Source organism: Cryptomeria japonica, chromosome 10 (genome assembly GCF_030272615.1).
Source record: "Cryptomeria japonica chromosome 10, Sugi_1.0, whole genome shotgun sequence".
Classification (NCBI taxonomy): Eukaryota; Viridiplantae; Streptophyta; class Pinopsida; order Cupressales; family Cupressaceae; genus Cryptomeria; species Cryptomeria japonica.
In genome coordinates, this window is record NC_081414.1 from 65,893,197 (window position 1) to 65,918,606 (window position 25,410).

At 35.5% G+C, this 25,410-nt stretch overlaps 1 pseudogene; it reads left to right on the forward strand.

Annotated features, from left to right (window-relative positions):
* The first annotated feature begins 4,544 nt into the window (after nt 1–4,544).
* LOC131033350 (nucleobase-ascorbate transporter 2-like) lies at nt 4,545–5,987 on the forward strand (annotated as a pseudogene).
* Nucleotides 5,988–25,410: the final 19,423 nt, after the last annotated feature.

Sequence of the window (25,410 nt, forward strand, 5' to 3'; positions counted from 1 at the left end):
ATCGTACACATATGCCTGGCAAAATTTATTTCAAAGTACAACAAAAATGGGAGTACAATAGAGCCAAAAGCCAAGCCAAATGTAAAGAGAGCAATTAGTACTCTATGTATCATTTATAGTTACTGAAAATACGCTAAAACACACCTTCAACTCATGGGAAAGTGCATATCTACACCATGAAAAAACAATTCAAATGAATCATGAAATTTTTTCTCATAATACAAATACTACATGGGGTGGTGTAGACACTTAAAAATAATTATTTTTAATTATTTTTAATTCATCACATTATTAATTAATTAATTATGTTAATTCAAATTTTCCTCAATATTAATTAAATATAATTAATATTGTCACTATGGTATGTGACTGATTTATTTAATAAATCAATCCCTTTCTTTATTCTTCTAAAAATTAAATCCTCACAAATCTCCCTCTTAGCTAATTAATTTCAATTAATTAGTTAACCCACATGATTCCTACAAACCATCTTCTTAATTCATCAATTAACCTAATAAAGTCTTCTAGAAACTCACTTAACCTTATTCTTCTAATTTTTAATTCCCTCCACTCATTCTCTCTCCTAGTCAAATCCTCCTACAAATCCTAATCCCACCTAACATTTCCTCTAATCCCCCTCCTAATGAGTTGCTAATGGCTAATCATCATGATTAGCCACGAAGTCAACTCCTTGTCCCTTCCATCCAACCACTAGTTTTTAATGTTCTTTTCCTAGGTGAATGTGAGATTTTCAAAATCTCACAATCCTCTAGGCATCTCCTCTCCCAAGGAATTTTTAATTCCTTCTTATTCCTCCAATACCCATGATTATCCCTTTTTGGAGAATTTTAAATTCCTTCTCCCCATTCTTCAAGGAATGTCACATCCCTTGCTCCTCTCAAGGCACATTGGAAAGTCTTCCCCATGCACTTTGCTCTTCTCAAGGTACCTTGGGAAGTCTTCCCAATGTACCTTGAGGAGTGTGGAGACAAGAAATGCATTTAAGACATATCTCTTGGTCTCCACACCCTCTCTTGGACCTTGTGTGAGCTCACAAGCAATCCTAGCCCTTCATCTTGAATCCATCTCAACTGTCCATTCTTCCTCTCCTCCTCTTATAAATTGAGGACTCCGTCCCTTCATTTTTCATCTCCAAGTTTAGTAATCTTATGCTGTCCTTTTGAGCCCAGAAAATCATCTTGGCAACCTTATCATGTTCAAATCATATCTCATCCACACTTGATCATCTCATCCTTATCATCTTCCAAATCCATTCCATTTGTGCACAACATTGGAGAGCCATCCACATCAAGCAAGCAAACAAGAGGAGCACATCAAGTGGAGCATCACCAAGGGGTGCCTTCACTTCATCAAGCTCAATCTAAGGGAGAGGTATAATTTTTTGTGAGGTATATGCATCTTATTCGTGTTTTCATGTGTTTTGGAGTTATGTCTTTGATTTCATATGATTATATGTTTAACTTGCATGCTTATTAACTAATCCACCTCACAGGTCTTTTTCCCCTCTTCAAGTGGAATTGACTAAGTAATCAATTATCTAAACTCCCAAGACGATGGCATTGACACCCAATCCTCCATAGCCCATAAACCTAAACAAAAAGAATAAAATAACATAGAAAAATATCTTCAAAATATAAAAAATAGTAAACTAAACACCATGCATTACAATGCATTTGAGATAGCTCGACATTCGTAGATTATTGACAACGATGAATACTACAAATTAAGGCAAATGTTAAATAAAGAACAACAAGAGATTGTCAAAGACATTGTAATAAAAAAAATGAAAGACATTAAAAAACCCATTGCACTTGCTCTTGACAAGTGGAGCTAGAACATGAAAGACTTTCTTTGCAAAAGCCATATACCAAGCTCTAATTCGCATTTACAACAACTCCATTAACAAATGTAACTTCCCTCATGACATTCTCATGACTTTATTTGCAAAAAAGTTAGTGGGATTAGTAGCCAATATAAATCAAACCATTTTAAACTCGATATCAAGAAAGATTTAAGTATAATGAAAACATGAATGAGAAAATATGATTAAACAAATGTAACTTCCCTCATGACATTCTCATTGTTGTGACTCTTCATTGTCCTCCTCATCTTCATGAACCGCATTGCTCTGAGGTTGATGAATAAAGAGTGGGAGAGATAGACGGGGGTGAAATGCGGATCGCTCACATTCGCATAACAACATGAGGTTGTGTGGATAATGAATTTGACATGATGAGGATGATAGGATAATGGATATGATTCTGGATAAATGGCAAGCATAATGATATGAAATGAAGCAGTGAAAGTGGATATGCAACCAAAAGGGTAGCATAAGATCATGATGAAAAGTGGATGCTTTGAGTTGAGGGAAGGGCTCAATTTATAGAGTTTGGTGCCTAGAAATGAACAATTAAGATTGGAAGTCAAATGAAGGGTTGAGATTAAAAGGGAGTGTGGTCCCAGATTTGAAAGTTGGGCCTTGTGACACTTGTTACAAGGAGAAGTGGGGTCCAATGGAAAGCGTGCTCACACATTTGTGAGCACACATGGGGAAGCTCATGAAAGGGACATCTCTATGACATTTGTAAGAGGTACAGTGGCTATGAGATGACTTGTAAGTCACATGTTGAAAAGATAGAGGCTTGTGAAAATGGCATATCTATGACATGTGTAAGGGGTAGGTTGACTTGTGATTCACATGTAGACTTAGGTAAGTGTGTAGTATTTAAAAATTGAATAAATACTAATAGGGATTAGGCTTAGGTTAATTAGATTAATAGGGGGATTAACAGGGGGGTTTATAAGAATCACAAAATTAGTTTTAATTAATTATGAATTAATTTGACTAATTGGGATTAGGAATAGGATTGAAATATTTTCTAAGACTGAGTTTGATTTATTGAAATAAATCAAACTTCAGGAAAAAGGGGGTAATTAAATATGATTTAAATAATTTAGGGATAATAATAATAGGATAATATGATTTATTAAATTAATCATGTGATAAAAGGATAATTAATTAAATATTAATTTAATCAATTTTATGTGTGTACACCTTGAAATAGAAGACCAACAACAAGGAGATGAAACTCGAGCAATGTTGTTGAAAAATATTGTAAAAATGATAGATCAATCTCAAAACAACAAATTCCGAACAAGCCCATCAATATTCGTTCGTAAAATAAATGAAAAAAGAACATTGGAAAAGTTGAACATCTTACTACAATCAACATTTGAGGTAATTATCTAAAAACTATTGAACTCTTCAATTTGTAACTGTTCTTTATTGTCTTCCACTGATATTCAAACATATGTTCCAGGTTTTTGGAACTCTAACAGTACCAAATGCACTTTCCAATCCATTCCATGCATTTTATCCATAATGTAATTACAAGTTTGACAACTACAAAATGCTCGAAGAGAACACTACACACTGTAATAGATGCGAGAAACAAGTCAACTATATATATTCCCTGCATCTAAAAAACATTATAATGACTAGAAGCAAACAAATAATTCAATGTTTTGCTGAAAAATCCTTCATTCACCAATTCCTACCTGCACTCCAAAACATGGCCTACGAAGACTATATCAAAGACAAATCAGCAGTAATATTCACATTGCGAGAATTTACAATGAAAGAGAATTTTACTCTCAACCGAAACAACATCATCACCCATGCCACATAGTTTGAGAAATAATCAATGAGTGCAACAAAAAGGTAAATACAATAATATTTTGATTACTATTTACAATTCAAATTTTCTTAGCGATATCTTTATAACACAATTCTATTTCTTATACAATAATTAAATTATAAATTTTGCATGGAGTGGATTGTACAGAGAAGATGAATGTTGGACACCTGTTATCGCACCAACAACTTCTCTTGATGTTTTTATTTGCTTAGAATGCTAAACTCGGACCAACGCTTTAAAAACTATACTATTCAATATTTGTCCAAGATAGCGATAGATATTTCTCTCTTTTTGCAAAATGCAAAATATATTTACAACTGGGTTGCAATTGATCCTAATGCTCATATACATCCTATATTTTTGTAGTAATATTTCATTTGCACTACTATTATTGTTACATGTCTTTTTCACATAATGTGCAATACATTTACGGTCAAATACTATGTCTCAAATGCTCTAAATGCTAATATACATCTACCTTTTTGCCAATACTATTCCATTTATTGTACTACTGCTATCACACTATAGTTCTTAATTAGTATCAATTATGTCACAATGATATCATGATCTATTTGATGGTGTTACAATCACTCAAATGAAATCCAATTTGCAAAACATATATATTAATGCATGATTCTCATTGCATATTCCAAACATTTAATATATTGTTGGCTATGAGATTTGAACTATTTCTTTTGTCTGCCCAAATTCAAGAAAGTAAAGTTTTTTGTGGGATTTGAGATCATTTTCATGGCCGGTTTGTGCAAAGGTTTAAGATGGGCCTTAAGAAGCATAGGATTGATTCACCATTGTGGGGATTTCCCTATGGGTGTGCAAATCTTTTCCTAAACACACTCCAATATTTGAGTTCTACACATTTAAAATATTTGCTAGTTTTTTAACATTCTGAAGTGCTTTTATGTATGGCCCTTTTTTGGGCATATGTTCATTTATTGACTGCAAGTGGATCTTACAAGCACAGTTATGATTTAACAAAAGTCCATTGCTATACTAACCAATCACACCTATTATCATCCACTCCTTAGTAAGCAATTTTATGATTTGAATTGTTTAAAGGTTATATTTGATATCTTGATGAGTTTGTCTTTGATATTTTATAAATTGTGTGCAAACCTATAATAAAGGTTTAAAATAAGAGTGGTTTCAACAACTATAAGGCCCTACCCACTTCAATTGGTAATCCCTACCTTTAATATTGGCCATAGATTTGGAATTATCACTCCAATTTTAGTTTCCATGATTGAAGTGATATAAATGTTGCTTTGGATCATTTTTTCATAATTAATCACATCAAAGGGGTTGGTCTATTTTATAATTTCTTGAATATTTATTAGCCTCACAAAAGTCACTCTTGTTTCATAATAATCTACTTTTTTTATTATAATTGCAATCAACTACAACATACTTGGTTGCATCAAGGCTTACTAGTGTGACACCTCCTCCAGCATATGTTTGTAGTCGCAGCATTAGTTGGTCGGTATGAGATTTTTGATGTGATATTTAGATATATATTTTTCCACTTTTTTCAAGATTGTTGTCTTTCATACATGAATTACATAATATTTTGTGTTTTGGCTTCTAACAGGGTATTGGGATACTCATGGATGGTCTTTTTGGAACAGGAACAGGTTTGACAGTTTTAGTGCAAGAATGATAATGCTTTCATTTCTATTCTTTTAGATTCTAGAACTTTTTTATTTTCTCTATGGCTTACGGTTAGCAATCAAAATTTATAGCCTGGGACCATGTAATCTTGTTTCAATAAGAATTTTGGACTTCTTGGAGGAACTCAAGTTGGTGACCCTTGTGTGGTGCATATTTTTGTAAGGTTCGTGATATTTTTTTCAATCTTAGGTAAGGGATCATTTTGTTTAGGGATAGAGTGATAGAGACCTAAAGGTATTTTAAATTTTTTCATGTGGCTTGCCCAAGGGCATATGTATTGTTGTTTAATCACATTTGTTACAATAATTGTTTTATAATAAAGGGAAATTTGGAGCACTCTTTGCATCAATACCTTTCCCAATTTTTGCAACATTGTATTGTGTTTTATTTAGGCTAGTTGGTAAGACAATATTTTTTAATCTCATCAATTTATGGCCTCTAAATATGGTATATGTTGTTGTGTCTATTCTAATGGCAATCGGTCTTTCCCTTTTACAGTTCATAAACATGAACTCTCCGCAAAACCTATTCATTGTTGGAGTTTCTCTATTCCTTAGATTGTCCGTGTTGATAGTCCTATAATTAACTGCACGTGAATTTTCATATTTGAGCAAAAAATATTGGTCATTTTGGATTCATTTTGCCCTCTGTCAAAGTTCAAGGTCTAGGGTTTAGGGTTTATGAATATCCTACTAATTCTTGTGAAGAAAAAACCCTATCCTTGTTATATTTTATCTTTACCTTTTTCCACTTAAGCCAAGGGTCGGTTATCGTTGGCAGGGCCATTTGACTTCCTAAGCTTTAAGTCATTTTTTGAGCGGGCCCCTTACATTTTCTTGTCTAAAAATTCTAAGTATTTTAGCCAATGGATAAAGGTAGTTTAAATCCGATGGTCCATGCTTCCCCATGGATGAAAGTACAGGAAAGATAAAGACTGCGGCATCATGAGATGATACCATGTGTTTTCAGCAGAAAAGGGCAAGCTAGCGACTTGAATTTTCAAGACCTCATGTTACCGGCTCTCAGGAGGTAAAGACCAATTTACTAATGGCCCTATCAATTAGCACATATTTCAAATGGATGGTGATGTTATGATCTGGGCGAAAAGGTGCTCGACTTTTTAATTTGAAAAGGTTAGCGGGCACTGTGATTGAATGATAAAGTGTGAACATATCTGATGGCCCTCGTATCCCCGAGATAGAAGTTGCAAGAAGGTTATGGACTGTGGCATCACAGGATGATGTTGCGTGTTTCGGGCTGACCAAAAAGACCGACAGTGGGGCCGCTGACATTGTTGGGCTAGAGGATGATATGGCATTGCTACGTCACATTTTAATGGGTCCACAAGCCTCGGTGGAATGTCAATTGCCACATTGACCATTAATGATCATTTGATTTGCTAAGCTAGGCAACATTTGTAGCTAAGTTTCAAATTGTTTTTTTTAAAGGTCACTAAAGGTATTGGTTGTCACCCACACGAGAAAGATAGGATGAACATAATGCAGGCTTGTCGACTTAGAATAGATAGCGACAAGTTGAAATTTTTGATTGTCAACTCATCCTTGAGGGAGCTTGTGAAAGGTTTTGTTGAGTAAAAATTTGATTAGACAAGCAAGGATGATGTCCCAGAGGTGTAAAAGGATTCGAATAACTTTTGAATTGGATATGAAGGATCACGAGTTCGTCGATGAAATCAAAGATTTGCTTGTTGACAAGCATTCTGAAGCAGAAATTGTACACTCAAGGAGGAATATCAGAACAAAATCACTCACGCAAGGTGAGCTTATGTAGGAGGTAGTGGATTGATAGCCTAGAGGTGACAGTGACTTGGGTTTGTAGGCATGATTGCTAGAATCCATAGCTAGCAGGATGAGCAAAAAATATCAGGATGATGATTCTTCGCATGAATGAGAATCGCCATTTTGAATTGAACTTTGGTTATAAATTTAGTAGGGTGGTGATAAATGGGTAGAAAAGGATACAAACTTCTTTATTTTTTGAGAGCGGTTTTCATCAGTAAAGAAGATGGTGTTTGAACAGGATTATGCATGGAGTCATTGCATATTTTTTGACATTGGATGGATGTTTTTTCTCTGGTATGAGGTTGCTCATTGTCAAAGGGGTTGTGAAAGTTCGGAGAATTGTCAAAGGGGGTGTGAAATCCTTTTCTTATCAGGAAAAAGCCACCCATAAAATATTCTTTGTTCTTACTCTGCCAATTGTTGGCAGGGTGTTTGAGGAAGGAGCCCACAAGGAACTGAAAGAAGGATTTGTTCGAGTAAGGAATGGTAGCCAGTCATCTCTGCAACGACATGGAATCTACAATGCCTTCTCAACATATTGTGTTTTCCCTCAAGCTCCTCTTTCCACTTCCATTGATTCAGGGCATAAAGGTTGGAGATCTTCCTCTAGTTTGGGGGCGATTTTACTTCTTACCAGGATCTAGTTTCTTTTTCGAGAAGGGAAATGTTGTGTAGAGAAGACTGGGCATCTCAGGGTCCATCTGAAGGTGTCAAGGTGATATCAGCATGGCTCAAGCATTTTTGTTTCTACCAATAATCAGTTGAAGATTTTGGTTCCACCTCATCCCGGGCACCAGCATATGGATAAGGAATATTTTGTAACAGAATTGCGTACAACAACCTTGGCTTAATTTTCTAGCGACATGTGTCCTTAGGCCTAAAGCTTGTTGCTCCCTTGTTTTCTATAAAAGGGAAATCAAGGCCATAAGAAAGGGTTCCAAAAATCTCTAAAGAGGGTCTCTTTAGGTAGGTCCGATCTGCAAGATTAGAATCCAGTTTTGGGAAGTCATGGGAAAATAGCAGGAATTGTAATGTCATTTTGTAGATCAAAAGTGTGAAATAGTTACCAATTTCATATTCCAAGTGGGTTATTTTGTAAATGAAATTTTTATTGTTATCTGATAGAAGATAGCTTATGAGATTAATACAGATACATTTTCAAATCCTTACTCTCTTGTGTGTGACTTTATTTTCTTTTGAGTTAATGGAATCAAGGGTTTCATTTACTTATTGCATTATTATGATGTATGTAGTTTTCCATTCTGTGCTTTAATCCAAGGGGTTAATTAAAAATGCTTGAATGAAATTATAAAGAGATAATGCTTGTACCAAGATTTGATAAGTAGTTTGGGTAAGAAATTGCAGATAGAATGATATTGTAAGGCATTATTGTTTGAGATCAAATCAATTGTTAGATAATTTGTTATCAGATTTTAGTAATATTTTAGAGACTCTGTAGCCCAATGGATAAGGCACTAGTATTTGCTAGCAGATGTCATTAGGTTTTTCATTTTCTTGTCTATTTTATTTGTGATTTGTCATAATTCTTTTGAATATAAGAACATCATTGCTAAGTTTTCATGTATGTTTGAGTTGTCTTACCCATCTCATACTCCAGTTAGGTCGAGGATCACTGAAGGATTTGCTATCCTTTAGCATTCTCCCTTTCTGTCGAGCCCTTTTATGAGATAATATGCTTTGTTTCAGTGAATTTCTGAGTGTGGTGCAGAGATCAAGAAGTTCACTGAAGGGATTACCCTCCCGGATCTTGAAGAGACCAAAGTATAGAAGGATTTGTAGAAATCCTTGTCGTAGTTGGTCCAAGCCTAAAGGACATTGACAATTGGGAGTGGCTTTCCATAGGTATTCGTAGGAATCAGCTTGGTCTCTGCCTTGGAGCAGCGTAAACCCATTTTCAGGAACCAACACATGTCTCGATACTTTAATTAATTTGCTACAACACAAGAAGCTAAGTTGGCTATTTCGCAAGGCATGTTGACATCTTCTTCTAAAATTCCTTTTCCTTTCCATGGACTTGTTCATACAAGAGCTACATGGTGAATTTAATTTGTCAAAAAAAATGTATGCTAACTCAAATTGTGGTTTTGTTTTATCATGTAAATTTAATTTCTCTGTGTGATGGCAGTTCAATAATTTTCTAAACATGATTTTCACTTTAGCACCAACCATTGCACTAATAATTGTAATATTCCTAGACAATGTGCTACAAGTTCACAAAGTAAAGAAGGATAAGGGAATGCCTTGGTGGGTTAAATTATAAACATTCAAAGGGGGTAGTTGTAATGAGGAGTTTTAGACACTTTCATTCAATCTCAATACATTCTTCCATCCTACATGAAAATATTTATGATCTTTTATAAATGTGAGTGCATAGAGGAACTTGAATTATTTCATCTCGAACATAAGTTGTTATGAATTCTGGTAGCTCATTTATCAGTGTTTGTGTTGTTGGCAATTAAAATACATCTTTTCTCAATTTCACTTGCCACAATAATTGTTCTTATGAGATGGGATTTGATTGTCTCTTGGTTGTTTTGTTCATCAAACTTACATCCACTTTTTATCAAAATGAATATCTAATTAAAAAGTGAGTGACAATTTCAATGGAAAACTTTCTTTAAAATATTGAATCATTTTATGGATTCTTTGCTTCTATAGTATGTAGGGACTAAAGTATGTCAAACTTTCCCAAGACTTGTCTATTTGCTTTATTAAGTAGAAAATGTTTATACAACGACGCTTAATGCTTCATTTCTCAAAGCAGTATAACTGCTCATGAATTGATCTAATGAAGATCCAACACTAACAATATCTTTTCTTTTTTCAAAATCTTCTAGTATTTTTTTCCAACATACTGTAGACAAAAACTATATTTTTGTTGAGTTTGTGTTGAAGGCATTGATAGAAACAATGAAAATATCTACCTTGGTGATTTTTCTCTTTAAGTCTTTACAGCTTTATTTTTGCCTAGTTGGTGGTTTCCATTTCAGGCAGCTCCTCATCCTTTGAAGAAAAATAAAGACTACTTGGAGCAAGTCACCTGTCACTCTCACACAATTTCTTTCCAAATTTTTTTGTAGGTTCGCCTCCAGAGAGCACTAAGGTGCCAAGTGGCAGCTCCATGTACCACTATGCATAAAGAAAAATGCAAAGAACTTTTTCAATGCTCTTGCACTACAATAGGTCATGTGTCACTCTTACACAAGTTCTTCTCAATGGAAGCTTTTAGCTTCCCTCCAAGTAGTGCCAATGAGCCGCATGGAAGATTCATGAATCGCCAATAAAAGTTAAAGTCAAGAAGGGCTTTTGAGTAAATTTCACCTAAATACATGTAACTTGTTACAACGACACATATTTTGGGAGTCACTTGTGCTTTGCTAAGTTCTAAGTTGCATCTTCCATCTGAGGGAGATTCAAATCTATGTAGAGATGGAGCAAGCAAATACAAGAAAGATTGAAAATTCATTTTTTGGTATTTTTTTATGCTTTAGTATTTTGCATTTTCAAAGGCCTTCAGAGCAAAATTTGGGGTTGAAACTATAGTCAGTCCCTTTAATGGAATAGCTGAAGATATTTCTTGTAAGTGACTAAAATTGAGCTCTTAGAGATCATTTTGACCATGTAAACAATTTCAGATTTCAAGCATCGAGTAAAAAGTTACGACCTCGCCAAGTCAAGACTAGTTAGTAGGGTCATTCCAAAGTGCAATATGAGGAACACATGGTGGCATAGAGCTCTTTTAAGAGTGAGGGTGTTTCTTTTGTTTCTAAAAGTTATTCCATTGGCTACAATGGGTAAAATCAACAAGTAAAAGTTATTTGTGGGAGAAACAAAGGCAGGACACTTCTCATCATTGCGCTTTTTCTGAGTGGAGGATAAAATAAAGCATTTTGAGGTTGTGTCATAAATGCAAATTGTAATCATATGCTTTGGTTCAACACCATGTCCCACAAGCGTCATCATGATTCAATTAGACAACTGCAATGACCCCATTACAGAGAGGCATATATTGAGTATGCTACTGAGAAATCCATGCCATATCAAGTGGATCAAATAATACATTAGTTGTCTTTCATCGCAAAAACAGTTTAGAGGTTCACAGTTTCACCAGTTTTAGAAGTAGATAGTGTTGGAAATATGCTTGATATGGTTAAGTTTTGTCATTGATGTCAACACTGTATCCTGGTTGGAAACTATCTTGGTTAGATCTATCCTAGTTATTTTTGGTGATCATCTTGGCTTTGGTTGTGTTTCTGATCCAGTATGATCAGATCTCTGGAATCGGTTTTGGAAGTTTATTTTGTTGGTTGCATGCTTGCTATATTCTGGTGGTTTCATGATTTGGTCATCGCTTTTGGTATCTATCAATTACCGGCTTGACTTTGGCTTTACCAGCTTTTGTCGTTCCCGGTTAGCTTTACCGGTATGCATTATTTGGTGACTTCATCTGTGGATTTTGGGTCTGTCTTATGGATTCGATTTCTATCATGTTGTTAAAAATTCTTAATCATATCTCGAGTATTTGATGACTTTGCATTAGATGGCGTGCTATTATGGTGGTCCTATTTGGACCCGGTTAAACTTTCACTAAGGGTTTCTACCAGCAAGTGAAGCATGTTGGATTTTGGTCTTGGTGGAATTCCCGGTGGATTTAATTATTTGGTAGGATGATTTAGGTCCATGCCATGTAATGTAAATCATAATATTGGTTCAGTGATATCGTGTAATGTGTTTTTTATCATTATGGGTTTATGGGTTTAGGTTTTAGCCGACCTTGTCAATAAGGTTGATGATCTATATTTATAGGTGACTTATTGATATAATTCATGTGGGATGTGATGGTTATGGTTGGTTAAGTCTGCATTATCAGAGACTGGTTCATGGGAAAACAAGTCTTATCATTCAGAAGAAGGTTTGGAAGGTTTTGTATTGTAGGGAAGACATCAGTGCTTAACTGGAACTGTATCAGGCATTTGTAGATGCTACTTTCATAGTTCATTGTATTCCAAATTATAGTCTGATGATTTTGTAAGTCAGTGAGACTTCCCTTTGTGATGAGCAGTGCGCTCTAGGCTATTGGCCTTTCTGCATGTGCAGACCCCACTGTAATCATTCACAATACTACTACAGAGTATTCATCTGATTGTGGGTAGGGTTTCCCACCGTGGTTTTTCCCTTTCCGGGTTTTCCATGTCAAAATATTGGTGTTATGTGTCTTATGCTTTCATGTTATATTCTTCATTGAGTTGTGCTCTAGTTTAAGGTTTATAATTGATTTGATTATTGTTATTGTTAGTAAACTGATTCACCCCCCTCTCAGTTTACTCTCGGCCCCTCTCAGTTTACTCTCGGTATCAGCCCATTCTAACAATTGGTATCAAAACTTGGTCCTCTCTACAGAAGCTTAACTGCTTGAGGAGATCCGATGGCATTGGCATCTAGTTCTATATTCAATCCTTACTAGAAGGAGAGTCCCAAATTTGATGGTACAAATTACAAGATATGGAAGAAGCAGATGAAGATTCATCTCAAATGTCTTGGGACAAAAGTTTGGGAGATAGTGGAGAAAGGATATATACCTCATGATCCTAATTCTAGTACACCGGCACCTGCTAATGAACTGAAGAGAGCTAAAAATGATGTAAGAGAAAAAGAAGCTTTGTTGAGCGCCCTATCTAATGAAAATCTATTGAATGTCATAGAATTGGAGAATGTTAAGCAGATCTGGTTGAAGCTTGAAACTCTTTATAAAGGTGATCGGGCAGTGAAGATTTCTAAACTTGAAGGTTTCTGGGTAAGATATGAAACTTTGAAGATGGAAGAGGATCATGAAGATAAGTTCTTTTATGGATAGATTCAATGAGATTGTCATGGGTATCAAATGTTGTGGTGGATCTCTTAGTGAAGATGAAATAGTGTCAAAAGTTATAAGAGTACTTCCTCTAGCTTACAAGATGAAGGCTACTACTATCAATGAACTCCGGATAATGTCAAGTACCCCTGTGACTAGAGATACATTACTTGGGAAACTGGTTGCTTTTGAACTTGAAGAACTTAGAGATTAGAATGCTGCTAAAACTGAGACTGCATTCAAAACATCTACCTCTGGTAAACAGAAGATAGATTGGAAAGAAATTTATGCTAAGGATATGGAGTAAATTGAGAGAGAAGAAACAAATCTTGAAGAGATGGAAGCCCTGATTCCTAGAAGAATCCCTAAAGTCCCTTTTAAATGTTTTTCATGCAATAAGATTGGTCATTTTGCTTCTAGATGTCCTAAAGAGATGCTAAGAATCATGAAAGATTTGTGAGGAATTATAAGCCTAACCCTGAATATCATAGCAGACCTAGATTCGAAAGGAATAAGGATAACTCATGTTATTATGCTAGTGATGATGATTTTGGTATTTCTGATGATGATGATGATGAACCTGTGAGTAGATCCGGTAATGGAGCTTCCTCCTGCAAAGATTGGGTTTTTATTGCTATCAAGGATGATTCTCCAGAATCTGTCAATGAAGCTACACACAATGAGGAGAAGGCTTTGGCTGCTAAAATTGAAGAAAACGATGAATGGGTTATAGATAGTGAATGTTCACATCACATGACTGGTGACAAGAGAAGGTTTCTATCATTGCAAGAATTTGATGGAGGATTGGTCAGATTTGGAGATAATAAGGCATGTAGGATCAAAGGCAAAGCAACAATATCATTGGATGGAAAATATTGATAATGTTTTCTATGTTGAAGTCTTAAAGCATAATATTTTGAGTGTAGGTCAGATGGTTGATAAATAATTTCATTTGCAATTCAAAGATGGAAAATACAAGATCATTAATAAATGTGGATTGGAGATTGCTTCCGGAACTCAGACTAAAGGTAATATATTTCATTTGAACTCCGATGAGAAGGCTTTCTTGATTCCTTAGATTGATGAAAGTTGGTTATGGCATAAGAGGATGTGTCATGTAAATTTTGATTGCATAGTGAAGATCGGTTCAATACCGGTTGTCAGAGATTTGCCTAAAATTGTTAAACCTCATAATCCGGTATGTAGAGAATGTCAAATGGGTAAGCAAGTTAGAACTTCTTTCAGAAGTATACATGATAAATCTAATGAAGTTCTTGATCTTATTGATTTGTGTGGACCAGCAAGGACTAAAAGTTTTCAAGGAGATATATATTTTATATTTTATGTTACTTATTGATAACTATTCTAGAATGATGTGGGTGGCATTTTTGAAAGAAAAATCCAAAGCTTTTGAGAAATTAAAAATATTTAAGGCTATGGTTGAGACTAAGACAAGATTGAAGATAAAATTCTTGAGATTAGATCATGGCAGTGACTTTACATCCGGTGAATTCAATAACTTTTGTGAAAGGAATGGTATTAGAAGACAATTTTCTGCACCTAGAACCCCTGAGCAGAACAGATTGGTGGAAAGGAAGAACAAAACAATTTTGGATGTTGCAAGGACTATGATGACTGAAGCTAAATTACCTGATATCTATTGGAGAGAGGCTATCAATATCGTTGTATACACTTTCAACAAAGTACATATTAAAGGTGATACCGGTAAGACTCCTTATGAATTATGGTTTGGTCATACTCCTACTGTTAGATATTTCAGAATTTTTGGAAGCAAATGTTACATTAGAAGAGATGATGCATTAGGAAAATTTGATCCTAGAAGTGACGAAGGAATATTTTTGGGTTACTCTACTAAGAGCAAAGCATATAGATATTATAACAAAAGATTGAATAGGATATTGGAAAGCATAAATGTCAAGGTGGATGAGCATGGCAGTAATCAGATCAGAGCTTATGATTATGCACCAAAACATGAATTTATCAGACCTGAACCAATAATGCAAGAATCAGTTTAGAATAGTGAACCTATGACTTCGGTAACATCAAAAAATTCAACAGTGACAGAGGAACAATGGAATGAGTCAGCAAATCAAAAAAATTCAAAGACTACCAGGTATGTAAAGCTAAATCATTCTGAAGATCAGATCATTAGAGATAAAAGGAAAGGTGTGATGACTAGGAGAAGGTTGGCTGCTGAAGAGGTATGTTTAATTTCTCAAATTGAGCCAAAATCTTTTATTGAGGCAAGTAAGGATGAAAATTGGATAAAAGCAATGGAAGAAGAATTAGATCATATTGAAAAGAATAAGACATGGGAACTTGTACATAGACCTAAAGACAAGAATGTTAATGGAACTAAATGGGTTTTCAGGAATAAACTGAATGAGGAAGGTAAAGTGGTAAGAAACAAGGCTAGATTGGTTTGCAAAGGCTATTCTCAGGAAGAAGGTGTTGAATATGGAGAGACTTATGCTCTGATAGCTAGAATTGAAGTGATAAGACTTTTTCTTGCTTATGCTACACACAAGAACTACAAAGTATATCAGATGGATGTTAAATTTGCATTTCTGAATGGAGATCTTGAAGATGAAGTTTACATTGAGCAACCTAATGGATTTTCTTTATCAGAAGATAGGGACATGGTTTGCAGGCTAAATAAAGCTTTATATGGACTAAAATAGGCCCCTAGAGCATGGTATGCTAGATTGGATAAGTATATTTTAAAACTTGGTTTTAGTAAAGCTAATGTTGATAGTAATCTATATTATAAAATTAAGCATGATGACATATTGATTATTGAAGTCTTTGTGGATGATATCATTTCTGGAGGAGAAGAAGGTTTATGCATGAAATTTGTTGATGATATGAAGAATGAATTTGAAATGTCTATGATTGGTGAAATGAAATTTTTCTTAGGTTTGCAGATTATTCAAACTGATAAAGATATTTTCATTTGTCAAACCAAGTATAAGAAGGAATTACTTAAGAAATTTGGACTTGAGAATTATAAACCTATCGGTACTCCTATGATAATCGGTTGCAAATTGTCAAAGGACAATGAATCACCTAAAGTGAATTCGAGCATATACAAATCAATGATTGGAGGTTTGTTTATCTAACTCAGTCTAGACTTGATATAATGAATCATGTTTGTATTGCTTCTAGATTTCAGTTAGACCCTAAAGAAACTCATGATAATGTTGTCAAGAGAATATTCAGATATTTGGCAGGCACAACAGACTTTGGGCTATGGTATCCTAAGGATGATGACTTCACATTATGCACATATATAGATTCTGATTGGGCAGGAGATGTGGATGACCATAAGAGCACTACTGGAAGTGCATTATTATTTTGGAAGAAGTTGGTTTCATGGCTTAGTAAGAAACAATCATGTACTTCATTATCTACTACTGAAGCGGAATATGTTGCAGCTGCTACCAACTGTACTCAGATTTTATGGATGAAACAAATGATAAAGGATATAAGGGTGAGTTATGATGATCCTATTGTTATTCACAGTGATAATACTACTACTATTGATATGTCAAAGAATTTGGTATTTCATTTCAAATTAAAACACATTTCTATAAGGTATAATTTCTTGAAGGAAAAGGTTGAAGCAAAGGAAGTCAGATTGGTGAACAGATTACAGATATTCTAACTAAACCACTACCTAAAGACACTTTTGAATATCTCATAGTGTAGCATCCTAAAATTGCGACACTTGCAATTTCGACTGCATTTGGGTCTTCACGATGGCGGCGCAACGTTGAACCTGAATGGAGACCCCGAAACCTGTTTACGACACCAAAAACTGCATTTTTCCGCACCCTGGCCTGATCCCTCCTTGCACCCTGCTGTCCCGGGAGGTGGGACCATGGCACCCAGCGCCCTGGTCCCTAGCCCTATTTTGGGCCCGGTCTCTTTTGGGCATCGGGTCTTTAAGTTTGCAATTCGGGAAATAATGTTTCCTGGTCGGCCTAAGGTCGGGAAAATCAGTCTATTAACCCTAATTGACAAGTATATAAAATACATTTCCTCTCCCATTTGAGGAGGTCGAAAAAAAAAAGGAAATAAGCAAGAGCAAGACGCGGAAGCAACATTCAAGCATTCAAGCATTCAAGCATTCCTTCAAGCAATTGAGCATTCTAAGTCTCCATTCAAGGCTAGGTGTTGCATTCAAGACAAGGATTCAACCATTGAAGAGGAGATCACATACAACATACAACATACTACATACATTACACCTTCGCATGTAAGGATACAAACATTCTTACAATAAGGTATCAGTACTTGTTTACATTACAAACATTTACATTTACAACATTCTCATTTCTTGGTTAATTCCAAAACCAGGGTTTAACCTAAAGGCAAACCCCTCATCCCTAACCCCCCAATCATCCTCTCTTTTATGTGTGTAGGTTGCAGGTACGCGGCTGTAATTGAAGATCTGGAATCCTTGTGCAGAGATGAACAGATCCCCCTTCGTTTCGCGGATTTTTCAGAGGACCGTGTGCACGCCGGGCACCATCGTCCTGTCAACTTTCGTTCAAATTTGCAGAACAGCACCGTCTCGACATTTTACTGCTAATTCCAGGTCCGCAGCTTCATCCCATATCCCTATCTCTGTTTATAAGTGAATCTTTCCTACTTTACATGCATTCCTAGTTCAATCTTTCTATCTACATTCTTTACAAAAGAGGGTATCCTTGATGTCTTAACCCTTGAAACTCATTTAGAATCCAATCCTGCATTGTGTGGGATTGGATCTTGTGGGTTTCAACCCCTCTTTTGAATGTAAAGTCTCCCCTAAGTGAAAACAATCAACCCTAGTGACTCTCCCTTCTCTCTCCTTGGAGTTGGGGAGGGGAGAACGACTAGGGTTCGATTTTTCCGCTTTACACATAGATCAGTTGGGGGTTACCATCCCTCTAGAAGAGACTCAGAGATGCAGGGATGCATCAATCCGGTGAGCTTATCAAACATACTTTTATGATCTGGGTTGATGAATTTGGTGCTACTACTCAGGGGGAGTAGTTAGTTGTTTGGTTCAGTATTCTTGGTTTGGTATTCATCCTTTTTCATTGATGTCAAAGGGGGGGGAAGGCATCAATGTGAAAAACTATCAGATCTTTTGGGGAGAGGTATTCATGTTCAACTTTTGGGAGATTGTTGGCATTCCTTGGCACTTGGATGATTTTCACATTTAGTATTGTCATCAATGTCAAAGGGGGAGATTGTTAGCAATATGCTTGATATGGTTAAGTGTTATCATTGATGTCAACACTATATCTCAGTTGGAAACTATCTCGGTTAGATCTATCCCAGTTAGTCTTGGTGATCATCTTGGCTTTGTATGTGTTTCTGATCTAGTATGATCAAATTTCTAGAATCGGTTTTGGATGTTTATTATGTTGGTTACATGCTTTCTATATTTTGGTGGTTTCATGATTTGCTCATCGCTTTTGGTATCTATCGGTTACCGACTTGCTTTTGGCTTTATTGGCTTTTGGCATTCCTGGTATCCATTATTTGGTGACTTTGATTTCTGGTCCGACTTATGGATTCAGTTTCTATCATGTTGTTGGTACTTCTTGATCATATCTCGAGTGTTTGATGACTTTACATTGGATGGTGTGTTGTTATGGTGGTCCTATTTGGACCTGGTTAAACTTTCACTGAGGGTTTCTACCGACAAGTGAAGCATGTTGGATTTTGGTCTTGGCAGAATTCCCGATGAATTTAATTGTTTGTTTACATGATTTAGGTTCATGTCATGTAATGTAAATCATAATATTGTTCCGATGATATCGTGTGATGTAACTTTTATAATTATGGGTTTATGGGTTTAGGGTTTAGCTGACCTTGTCAACAAGGTTGATGATTTGTATTTATAGATGACATTGATGTAATTCATGTGGGATGCAATGGTTATGGTTGGTTAAGTCTACATTATCAAAGATTGGTTCATGGGTGAACAAGTCATATCATTCAGAAGAAGGTTTGGAAAGTTTTGTATTGCAGGACAGACATTAGTGCTTAACCAGAACTATATCAGGCATTTGTAGATGCTACTTTCACAATTCATTGTATTTTGGATTGTAGTTTGATGATTTTGTAATTCAATGAGACTTCCCTTTGTGATGAGCAATGCGCTCTAGGCTGTTGACCTTTCTGCATGTACAGACCCCATTGCAATTGTTGTGCTTGTAAAGTGTGACACCTACGGCTGCAACACAAACACTCAATAGATCATTACAAGCATGGTTAGGAATTTGAAATCAAACAAAAGATAAACCATGACAAAGCGACCTATCACCTCCTAAGAGATGTGAGTATGAATTTTCTCTCAAATATGGATAAGCAATCCCAGTGACTTGACTACACCTAGACGGAGGATTTAAAATGATATGATATGCAAGCTAGATGAGATTGATTATGCTAGATAGATCCAACAGGCTAATTCATCTAATGATATGCATGATTAAGCTATGATGATGATGCAATTACGCTAGAATAGAGATTGGTTAAGCTACATGATTCAACAATTATTCTAGAAAATGATCAAATTAAGTTAGATCTAAGATGCAATTGCCTATAATAACAATATTTAAATGATATGCTAGAATGGATATGCCTATAGTAACAATGCCTAAATTGACAATGAGATGGGATCCCTTGTGCTCCAAAATGGGGGATATTTATAGGATTTCCAAGGCCAAGGGTGAGGTGGCAGGAATCAACGGTCAAGATTGAGTTTGAAGATATCAAGAGTGAAATTGGAGGAGGTTGGAGAAGAGATTGGAGGAAGGGACACTTGTTATCTCTGTGGTGACAAGTGTCAAGGAGCCTTGCTCATAAGAGGGAAAGTGTCCAAGAGAGGAGACATGTGGCCAAAGTGCCATGTGTCTCAAGGGAATAATATCCACACCATAGGAGGTTAGGATGTGCAAGATAGAATAGGGTTAGTTAAACCCAAGGTTAGCTGGAATGGGTTAGGTTAGAGGGATGGTTAGGTTAGGTGGTTAGAAGTTAGGAGGCATGTGGGTAATTTGAATTTGAAAATTCAAATAATAGGAAAAGACTAATTAACTTTCAACAACTCATAAATTGATTTGTTTTAATTAATTAGGGGATTAGAAGAATTGATTGAATGGGGGAGGATTAATTAATTTGGTTTAATTAATCAAAGGGGATTATTGAAATGAACCTATTAAATAAATCCTTAGATTTATTAATAAGTAGATGAAAGGGATAATTTAATCAAATTGCTAATGAATTCAATTAAATTAAGGAGGGGGATTAATTAAATAATTGTTTATTTAATTAATTATCTTAAGACCATTTTTAGGTATATACATGTTGCCCCTCTTTGAAGCGAGGTGTGATGACGTATTGATTTAAAGAATAATCTCACTTTGATGATGATATTGGTTTGATAGGATGCCCCAGACATTGATTGATAAATTGCAATATGATGATGCGCCCTCGGGAGATCAATTGAGATAATTGACCTTTGGAGTGTGCGAATTTTTGCAAAATTGATATCCTGATTAGAAATTATTTGATTTCTGCAACTATGGTTGATGAAAGTGTGAGTTCTATGATCACGATGATGTGGTTCTCGATGTGATTATTGATAAAGCTTGATTGATTACATTGGTAAGACCGAGATTCGGTCTAGTTTCAGGAATGACACCTCCTGTATAAGACAAAGATGATCAAAGCGTCTGGTTTCAGGAATGATATATCCTATACAAGACTTGATCAAAACGTCTAGTTCCAGGAAAGATACATCTTGTATAAGACATGATAGAACAGATTTAGATGCGATCGATTGATAGAATTGATAAGGTTGATTAGATAAAGAACTGGCATTTTGTTGATATCAGGTTGCAGGAAGATTCAGATATGTTGATGTTGGTTCAGTTGAGGAGGTAACATAAATTTTGTGTTGGGTTGACAATAGCTGGAGAGAGATGAGTCATCATTCTGATTGTGTATACACTTATGATGATGCCTTGATGATTCCTGCGATAGATTTAACCTTGATAAGATGAATTTGTGGGATCCCATGCAAGAATCAGATGCAAGATAAATGAAAATGAAAATGAAAATGAAATGTAAAGCCACGACCAGACTAGTCATTGGGTTATTTTGTTTTGTCATCATTGAGCTTTTGCTTTTAAAATGTGGGAAGTGAGTGCAAACATCGATGGTATAATTAAACCATGATGACCTAAGCACTACTTTCCCGGATTTTGATATTGCAAGTTAGCACAAGAATCGAGGTATAATTGAACCAAGATGACCTAAGTGTTGCTTGCATAAAATAGGCGGTATTAACCATTTCTATACGCAAATCGGAAATGTCTTCGATGATACTCTGATGATCAATGTCCTGAGACAAATTTGCACATATTAATGATTAATTTGCAAACAATAGACAAGAAAAACATCACGTTCCTTCCTTGTTCCTCTAGTCACAGACATCCTAGAGTCACTCAGAAATCATGATAGCAAAAGTCAAGATAGAAAAGTTGAACAATCATGTTAAAATCACTATCCAAAAGATATCATCCATTGAAAAGTGTGTGATGCTTAGACTGACATGCGATAGTTTGATGGTTGACAAATTGATCTTGTGTTCAACATTGGATGTCTCTCAGTTTTCGCTTGATAAGAGTTGCCTAACTATTGTTCTTTCTGTTTGATTAAGCTCAAAATGATAAAAAAAATTCCCCCAGCTAGGTTCAGGATTTTGCCCCCAATCTAGAAACAAAGTCATCATGCTATACCCAATGATTCAAACCATGGTGAGAATCCACCTAGGATGCCTAGGTATGTACAAAGCCTTCATTATGGATATGAACAACACTGATGGAAAATGAATGCAAGCAGAAGGATGCATGAACCAATAGATGGAAGAACTAGCTGACAGATAACGCCTGTTTGCCAGGTTTTCACCATCTGTTTGTATTTCTCTTTTTCTCATATTTAATTTTTTTATTATTATTTTTTTCTGCTTTTGCAATGTTTTTGTATTTTTCTGCTTTTTCACTGTTTTTGGATTTTCTGCCTTTTCAATGTTTTTGGATTTTCTGCTTTTTCACTGTTTTTGGATTTTCTACTTTTTCATTGTTTTTGGATTTTTCTACTTTTTCAAACATAAAACTTTTTCAAATGCATGTTATTGATGGGTTCCTCGAGCTAATCTCCATCCTGTATTGATAGCTAATATGCTCTTGACCCAAATGTTGTTGTGACCACAAACGGACCTAACAAGTTTGGTTCAAACTTCCCTTTCTTTTCTCGATCTGCCTGGTTGCATGGATTTTCTTTGAGTGTTAGTTCCCCAGCTTGAAATGTTCTCGGTTTGACCTTGTGATTATAAATACGACACATTCTTTGATGATATACCTTTAAATGATCAAATGCATTTTGTCTTCGTTCATGGATTAATTCTAACTCCTGCAATCTAGATACTCGTTGTTCATCTAGGATAAGACCTTTTAATGATACTCGTAGAGAAGGTATCTCTACTTCTATTGGTAGTATTGTTTATGATCCATAGACAAGAGAGAAAGGTGTGGCACCTTTTGGTGTGTGGATACTGGTACGGTAGGCCCATAGAGCAAGGTTCAATTGAATATGACAATCTTTGCCAACATCATTCATTGTCTTTTTGAGGATTTTCAAAATAGTTTTATTTGATGCTTCTGCTTGCCCATTCCCTTGTGGATAGTAGGGTGTGGAGAATCTATGTTGGATCTTAATTTCTCACATATCTCTTGTACATCTTGATTCTTGAATGGCCGCCCATTATCAGTGATAATGGTCATGAGTATTCCATAGCAACAGATGATGTAGTTCAAGATAAATGCAACAATTTGTTTTCCTGTGATATTGATGTGGGGTACTGCCTCAATCCATTTTGTAAAATATTCTATAGCTACAAGGATGAATTTGTGACCATTGGATGAAGAAGGGTTTATCTTTCCTATTAGATCAAGACCCTATTGGCAGAAAGGCCAAGATGTTTCCAAAGCATGAGGTTCTTGTGCTAGTGCATGAATCAAATTTCCATGGATCTGACATTGTTTGCATATTTTAGATATCTAAAAAGAATCTCGTTCCATAGTTGGCCAATAATAGCCCAAGCGTATGAGTTTTTTTGAAAGGGTAAGACCACTTGAATGAGTGCCACAAATGCCATTATGAACTTTATTTAAGGCCTTCTCAAATTCTTCTTGTTCGAGGCATCTTAAAAGAGTATCATCCAGATCTCGTTTAAAAAGGGTATCCGCGACGAGAGTATAATGGGAGGATTGGTGAATAAAGTTTCTCTTTTGATTTTTCGATAAGTCGGGAGGGAGGATATTATCTTTTAGGTATGTGTAAGTTTGGCCATAGCGGGAGGAATCATGCCCAACAAGGTGACAGATAGTTTGGGAATCAGGACAATTATGTGCAGGGTAAAACAACTCTTCCACTAGGAATTCATAATGCTCTTGATTTTCCTGTGTCTGAAGGAGAGAAGCAAGTGTTTCCATGGCATCTACTGCTTTGTTGTTATTCCTTGAAATTTTCTAAAAAGTTATTTCTATAAAGTACTTCTTGACATCATCAACCATCTTCTTATAAGGCATTAACTTTTCATCCTTTGTTTGATAATCGTCATTGATTTGATTGATGATGAGCTGAGAGTCTCCAAAGACTTGAAGTTGTGTAATGTTCCATTCTATAGCCATTTTGATACATGCAACCAAAGCTTCATATTATGTTGTATTGTTGGTGCATAGAAAGCTTAATTTGTATGCTTTCAGAATTGTATGACCTTTTGGCGTGATGAATAGTATGCTTGCTCTTGATCCTTGTTGTGTTCCATTATTGATGCCAGCTCCTGGACTGATATTTGGGTGATGTATTATAAGATCTTGATCCAACCCTGGAATGTCTGTATATGGCCATCTTTTGATTTGTTTCCTTTTGAAGAGTTCCAAATATTTTTGCCTTGCTAGTTCTAATAGAGAAGTTGTTGGATATAGATTAGTTGTGCCAATGTTAACTACCTCTGTCGGTTCTATCAGGATAGATGACCTCTCTTGATAAAATTTAGGTAAGGTGTCAAATCTCCCATCTTTCGGTGCCTCGAGGAGGTTTTCACTGTTAGATGCGTCCTTTGTTTTTACTTTTTCTTGATCTAATGTTGCCAATAAATGGTTTTCAGCATTAGACCTAATATCATTTTCTTTGTTTTCATTTTTGCGACTAGGAGATTTGGCACCCACTTGACTTGGTGAGAATGTTTTGTTCTAGTTTGGTATATATTATACATGACAATTTGCTAAAAAGAATAAAGATAGATAGATATATGTGTGAGATGTGAGTGAATTGGATTATGATGAATATGTGAGATATGTATGTGGAATTTGGTAGTGAGTATGTGTGAATTGATGCAAGGATGTCGATGTGATTTGAGTTTCTATGTCAGATTGTATTGCAGTGCAGAAGTGAAAGTGGATGTAGATGCAATATTCAAGAAGATCTGGTGGTTTATATATTTTATTAAGGTTGGAGATTGTGCTTTAAGAGTGATTGTAATCAACATATGGAGATTCTTTTATTCTTACAGTTATTTTATTGAAAGTTGTAAAGTTGTATCTTGTCATGTTACAGTTAGCTTCAAGTTTGCAAGTTCTCTTTTGTATCTTTCACCATGAGCATTTAGCCTTGGTCTGCAATTCCGAAGATATGAGCTCTCTCTTTTCTAATCATTTATATATAGTGGATTATTTTGTGAGTTAACATTCATTGTGGTTTTTCCCAGTTTGGGTTTTCCACATATAAAATATTGGTGTTCTTGTGTGACTGATTTATGATGTTCTTATTCAAAGCTCTTTAATGTGCAAATGTGAAATTAATTGGTTAATATAAGTTTGCAGTTTGGAATTTTAATTTATGTTGATTCACCCCCACTCTCAACATCCAGTATGTGTTCAACAATTGGTATCAGAGCAAGGTTCCTCTTGAGTAAGCTTAACTGCTTGAGGTAGATCCAGAGTTTTGAACACTATGTTTGAAGAAGAGTTGAGTGATATGGATGCCTTAGATCAAGGTGATTGGGATGATGTTGAAGGATTTGTTGATATGGAAGGAGAAATAAGATCTGCATTAGTAGATTTGGATGAGTGTGACGATAAGTATAAGAAGACAATTGAGAAGATTACTTTCTTAAGAGGTTTAGTGGGCAAAGGAAAAAATGCAATTGATGAATATGAAACAAAGCTTGATGAGAAGACCAAAG